This window comes from Oncorhynchus nerka, unplaced genomic scaffold (genome assembly GCF_034236695.1).
Source record: "Oncorhynchus nerka isolate Pitt River unplaced genomic scaffold, Oner_Uvic_2.0 unplaced_scaffold_1194, whole genome shotgun sequence".
NCBI lineage: Eukaryota > Metazoa > Chordata > Actinopteri > Salmoniformes > Salmonidae > Oncorhynchus > Oncorhynchus nerka.
Window position 1 is genome coordinate 141,035 of NW_027040138.1, and position 6,059 is coordinate 147,093.

General features: G+C 40.4%; 1 protein-coding gene across 1 annotated transcript in view; it reads right to left on the bottom strand.

Moving 5' to 3' along the window:
* Positions 1 to 5,307, bottom strand: part of LOC135569170 (trinucleotide repeat-containing gene 6A protein-like) — a 114,913-nt gene extending 109,606 nt beyond the window's left edge. Inside the window, 1 exon segment of the mRNA XM_065015963.1 lies at positions 4,930 to 5,307. The gene's annotated coding sequence lies outside the window, so the exon portion shown is untranslated.
* Positions 5,308 to 6,059: the final 752 nt, after the last annotated feature.

Consider the following 6,059-nt stretch of genomic DNA (forward strand, 5'->3'; position numbering starts at 1 on the left):
AGGGACCAGTCTACCAGCGTTAGGGTCAACTCCATTTATCTAGCTAGGGACCCGTCTACCAGCGTTAGGGTCAACTCCATTTATCTAGCTAGGGACCCGTCTACCAGCGTTAGGGTCAACTCCATTTATCTAGCTAGGGACCAGTCTACCAGGGTTAGGGTCAACTCCATTTATCTAGCTAGGGACCCGTCTACCAGCGTTAGGGTCAACTCCATTTATCTAGCTAGGGACCCGTCTACCAGGGTTAGGGTCAACTCCATTTATCTAGCTAGGGACCAGTCTACCAGCGTTAGGGTCAACTCCATTTATCTAGCTAGGGACCCGTCTACCAGGGTTTGGGTCAACTCCATTTATCTAGCTAGGGACCCGTCTACCAGGGTTAGGGTCAACTCCATTTATCTAGCTAGGGACCCGTCTACCAGGGTTTGGGTCAACTCCATTTATCTAGCTAGGGACCAGTCTACCAGGGTTAGGGTCAACTCCATTTACCTAGCTAGGGACCCGTCTACCAGGGTTAGGGTCAACTCCATTTATCTAGCTAGGGACCAGTCTACCAGGGTTAGGGTCAACTCCATTTACCTAGCTAGGGACCCGTCTACCAGGGTTAGGGTCAACTCCATTTACCTAGCTAGGGACCCGTCTACCAGGGTTTGGGTCAACTCCATTTATCTAGCTAGGGACCCGTCTACCAGGGTTAGGGTCAACTCCATTTACCTAGCTAGGGACCCGTCTACCAGGGTTAGGGTCAACTCCATTTATCTAGCTAGGGACCCGTCTACCAGGGTTAGGGTCAACTCCATTTATCTAGCTAGGGACCAGTCTACCAGCGTTAGGGTCAACTCCATTTATCTAGCTAGGGACCCGTCTACCAGTGTTAGGGTCAACTCCATTTATCTAGCTAGGGACCCGTCTACCAGGGTTAGGGTCAACTCCATTTACCTAGCTAGGGACCCGTCTACCAGGGTTACGGTCAACTCCATTTATCTAGCTAGGGACCCGTCTACCAGCGTTAGGGTCAACTCCATTTATCTAGCTAGGGACCAGTCTACCAGCGTTAGGGTCAACTCCATTTATCTAGCTAGGGACCCGTCACACTTTAGGGTATGATCCATTTATAGTAAAGTATGATCACATTTATAGTAAAGTCAACTCCATTTATCAGCATTTATAGTAAAGTATGATCACTAAAGTATGACTCCATTTATAGTCTCCAGTTATGATCACATTTCTAGCTAGGGACCCGTATAGGGACTCCATATCTATAGTAAAGGGTCAACTCCATTTACCTAGCTAGGGATCTACCAGGGTTAGGGTCAACTCCATTTATTTATAGTAAAGTATGATCACATTAATAGTAAGTATGGTCACTCCATTTAAGTAAAGTATGATCACATTTATAGTAAAGTATGATCACACTCCATTTTACATTTATAGTAAAGTATGATCACATTTATAGTAAAGTATGATCACAAAGTATGATCACATTTATAGTAAAGTATGATCATTTAACTAAAGTATGATCACATTTATAGTAAAGTATGATCACATTTATAGTAAAGTATGATCACATTTATAGTAAAGTATGATCACATTTATAGTAAAGTATGATCACATTTATAGATCACATTTATAGTAAAGTATGATCACATTTATAGTAAAGTATGATCACATTTATAGTAAAGTATGATCACATTTATAGTAAAGTATGATCACATTTATAGTAAAGTATGATCACATTTATAGTAAAGTATGATCACATTTATAGTAAAGTATGATCACATTTATAGTAAAGTATGATCACATTTATAGTAAAGTATGATCAGTAAAGTATTATTTATAGTAAAGTATGATCACATTTATAGTAAAGTATGATCACGTTTATAGTAAAGTATGATCACATTTATATGATCACATTTATAGTAAAGTATGATCACACTAAAGTATGATCACATTTATAGTAAAGTATGATCACACTAAAGTATGATCACATTTATAGTAAAGTATGATCACATGTATAGTAAAGTATGATCACATTTATAGTAAAGTATGATCACATTTATAGTAAAGTATGATCACATTTATAGTAAAGTATGATCACATTTATAGTAAAGTATGACCACATGTAGAGTAAAGTATGATCACACTTATAGTAAAGTATGACCACATGTAGAGTAAAGTATGATCACACTTATAGTAAAGTATGATCACATGTATAGTAACGTAAACACTGCAAGTCGCCGTTTCCAACGTATGTTTTGCCGTTTTGTTCCATAGCTAGTAAATTAATAGCACAAAGTCAAAAGAACGACAAATCCTAAATAGGCCGATTCCACCTCACGCTGCAACACTTCCTGTCAAGAGCAGAGTGAAAGATTCATTTATTTATTTTAGAAGCGCTGCCCACGGGCATACAAGTTGGTTTAATTGACTTGAAAAGAAAGTCTACTGAAATTAGACTTTGTCCTCGTGTCTCTCGGTTTAGTTATATTGTTTAGTTTAGAAGCTACAAGTTTACAAGCTAGGTTTGTTTTTCAAAAATGTTTTTGAGTTTCAACTGTTAATAAAGAGAAGACTCTTCTACTAGTCAGACTTAAAGGTATAAACATAACAAGTCATGTTACCATGGTAACCCGCAGGCAAAAAAAAAAAAAAAATGTTTGTCTCAAAGGTGATATTTTTGGTAAATAGACAAAAAAAAAATATGAAATTAAAGAACATTCCATATCTACCTCTTACTCATAAAACATTAGAGCATACTGATCTGTTTTTTTGTGTGTTTTACTGGTATAATTTTAGGGCCCCAAAAGTATTTTGGCTGGTATTTTTAATTATCTATTTGCCACAGTGGCTGGTGGACCCAAAATAACATTTTATACCCTGGCAACAATTTATTTATTTTTTTGATGATTTACCAGAAGTGACCAAAACAGGGTTTGCCATGCCTACTACATGTCACCTAGTACATGATGTACTATGGGCCTGAGCAGAGCCAATGAGCATGTTGACCACATAGAGATGTTAATTAAAAGGAGCTTTCATGCAATATTTGTTGTGGCAGCAAATCTCTTGGTGTCAAATTAACTGGGACTGAGAGTTTTAGTACAGCGCACTAACGGATTGTGCCACAGACAATTAACGTGCCGCTCAGGCCCAGTCAATTTGACAATAGATTTCCTGCCCCCCCCCAACAAAAAAATAATCAGAACAGAAATGTGGGAAAACAGTCTACCGGTACCTGTAGCCCCCACCTCGCACTAGTACAGCAGGCGTGAGGCTGGAGCGACCCCGCGCGCAAACTAGCCGGCAACACCGCGCGCAAACTAGCCGGCGACACCGCGCGCAAACCAGCCGGCGACACCGCGCGCAAACCAGCCGGCGACACCGCGCGCAAACCAGCCGGCGACACCGCGTGCAAACCAGCCGGCGACAACGCTCGCAAACTAGCCGGCGACAACGCGCGCAAAATAGCCGGCGACAACGCTCGCAAACTAGCCGGCGACACCGCGCGCAAACTATTGGCAGTTGGCATCCAATGTTATGGCGCATTACCGCCATCTACTGTACTGGAGCGCCCCCGGCCTCCCGCCTATGTACTGAAGTAATAGCTTTAAAAAAAAAAATTGACCAATAGAAGAGGGGTTCCTGCAGATACAGGAACGCCCCGAATTGCTGGCTGCAGTGGACCCCTTATTGAGTCAGCTAGCCAAACGTTAAGAGTTAAGCCTTCCACCCTAACTAGTCTGAAAGGAAAATAGGGGGTGTACCGACTGGCTCTGCAAAATGTGTTTCATTCACACGGTGCAACAGCTAACATATCCTATGTTTCAAATGTATATATTAACTTACTACTTTAGGAAGCACTTGTTTGGTTTGATAAAAGTGCAGCAAAAACCGATAACTAGCTAAATGCAATGTAACGAGCTAGGTAGGCTACACCTGTGCATAAAACCTTGTTGTTAGCTAGCTAACAGGCTAGCTAAAAAATACAGTCTGGAACGCAGGGACAATAGCTTGCTGGCTATCAAAACAACCCACGGACAAATAAGAGATGTTGCACACTAAAAATAAAAAAGTTATTTGTTAATAAACCTGTGCCATGGTTTACAGTGAGGACATTCATGGTTTATTTTTATTTTACAGATTCTGCAGCCGCGTATCCTAGTGACGACTTGGGTTGGATTTATGCTAACTAGCAGTTAGCATAAACTAACAAAACACCTTTTAACTAGCTATGGTAAAAACTAAATCACAATCGATCAAACAGTTAAAGGATAAATCTTAACATATGTGTTGGCAGTATTGATGAAACTAAGTTACCGAAGAAAAATCGCCTTATATTTGACGCCCTTTAAATTCTGCACCACCGACTGCAGCGTAGCCAACATTTAGTTAGCTAACGTTAGCTAACAAAAAGTTTCAGACCGGGTCATCCACATACCGTAATATTAACTAATCAAATCGTACAGTGCATTTCAATCTAACCTTTCGATACTTTTTTTAAAAAACAAGTCGTTTCGTCATTTTCTTCCATGAAAAAACACACTGCCGCGTAACTACCGACTATGAAGCTAACACGTGAATACAAGCAGGCTAATATGCTAACACGATAATACAAGCGGGCTAACATGCTAACACGATAATACAAGCGGGCTAACATGCTAACACGATAATACAAGCGGGCTAACACGATAATACAAGCGGGCTAACATGCTAACACGATAATACAAGCAGGCTAACACCATAATACAAGCGGGCTAACACGTTAATTACAAGCGGGCTAATATGCTAACATGCTAACCAACAGCGGGCAAACTGAACTACGACAAGCTTTCCCTGATTGCCCGGTGAGCTGCGTAACACATCGATACTGGCTAGGGGGAAAAAAGCACGATTACACAACCTGGAAAACGTCTTTAAAAAGAGCCTTACCTCATAACATGTAAAGTGTAACAGAGTGGAAATGGAAGCCGGGTGTAAAAAAAGGCTAAAGAAATTCAATGCATTTTTGTCGCTTTTACAAGGAGAGCCATTTGTCCTTCGCTCGCAAACCTTTTTGGATTTTTTTATGCTACTGCTTTGCCCCTCTTGCTCGCTGTGTGTATTCGGGGGGCTGCAGGAAATGAGTTGCACCACTTCCTCTCGAAGGCACACAGAGACACACAGACCCAAAATGGTCGCTTTGGAGTAGAGCACTATGGAGTGCCAAAAGTCTAGTTTCTCTGGAGTTATTAGTAGCAAGCTACAGTCTTACTGGTAACTAGTGTTGCGTGAAGAAATACACTACTTCAAATTCTATAGGGTTTGTTTTAGAGTTCTAAGTTGATTAACAGTACCATTCACACGACAGTAGGTGCAAGGTTACCAAAGTCCAAGAGCTGATAGGAGAGTAAGTTCTTATCAGCAAGTTATTGACAACAAAACAATAGCGCTAATCAAATCACATTTGGTTTGTCACGTGCGCCCAATGCAACAGTGTGATGCTTCCTTTACAAGCCCTTAAAACCAACAATGCTGTTAAGGAAAATAAGTGTTAAGTAAAAAAAAAAAAAATACAAGGTGATCAACTAAACACAAATGCATCTTTTGTCATATGTCTGAGTGTTGAAGTGTGCACCTGGCTATCTATACATTTTAAAAAATATATATTTAAGAAATGGTGCCGCCTGCTTAAAAGAAGGAATTTGAAATTAGTTATACATGTACTTTTGATACTTACGTATATTTAGAACCAAATACTTTTACTCAAAGTAGTATTTTACTGGGTGACTTTGACTCAAGTAGTATTTTACTGGGTGACTTTGACTTTTACTTGAGAAACTTTCTATTAAGGTATCTATACTTATACCACCACTGGAAAATAGCCTAAAACTAGTGTGACGTTGAGTTATCAGGGGGGTGTCGGACAGAGATGGTGACAGACTGTCTATACAAGATAATACTCAGATCATAGGTGAAGGTGGGGAAAGAGAGATGACGTCCTGGTGAAGCTCCCATTAACGACAGCAACACTCCCCCGGTCAGTTGATAGGCGCTAAAGGTAGTTAGCGTCTATGAATGGC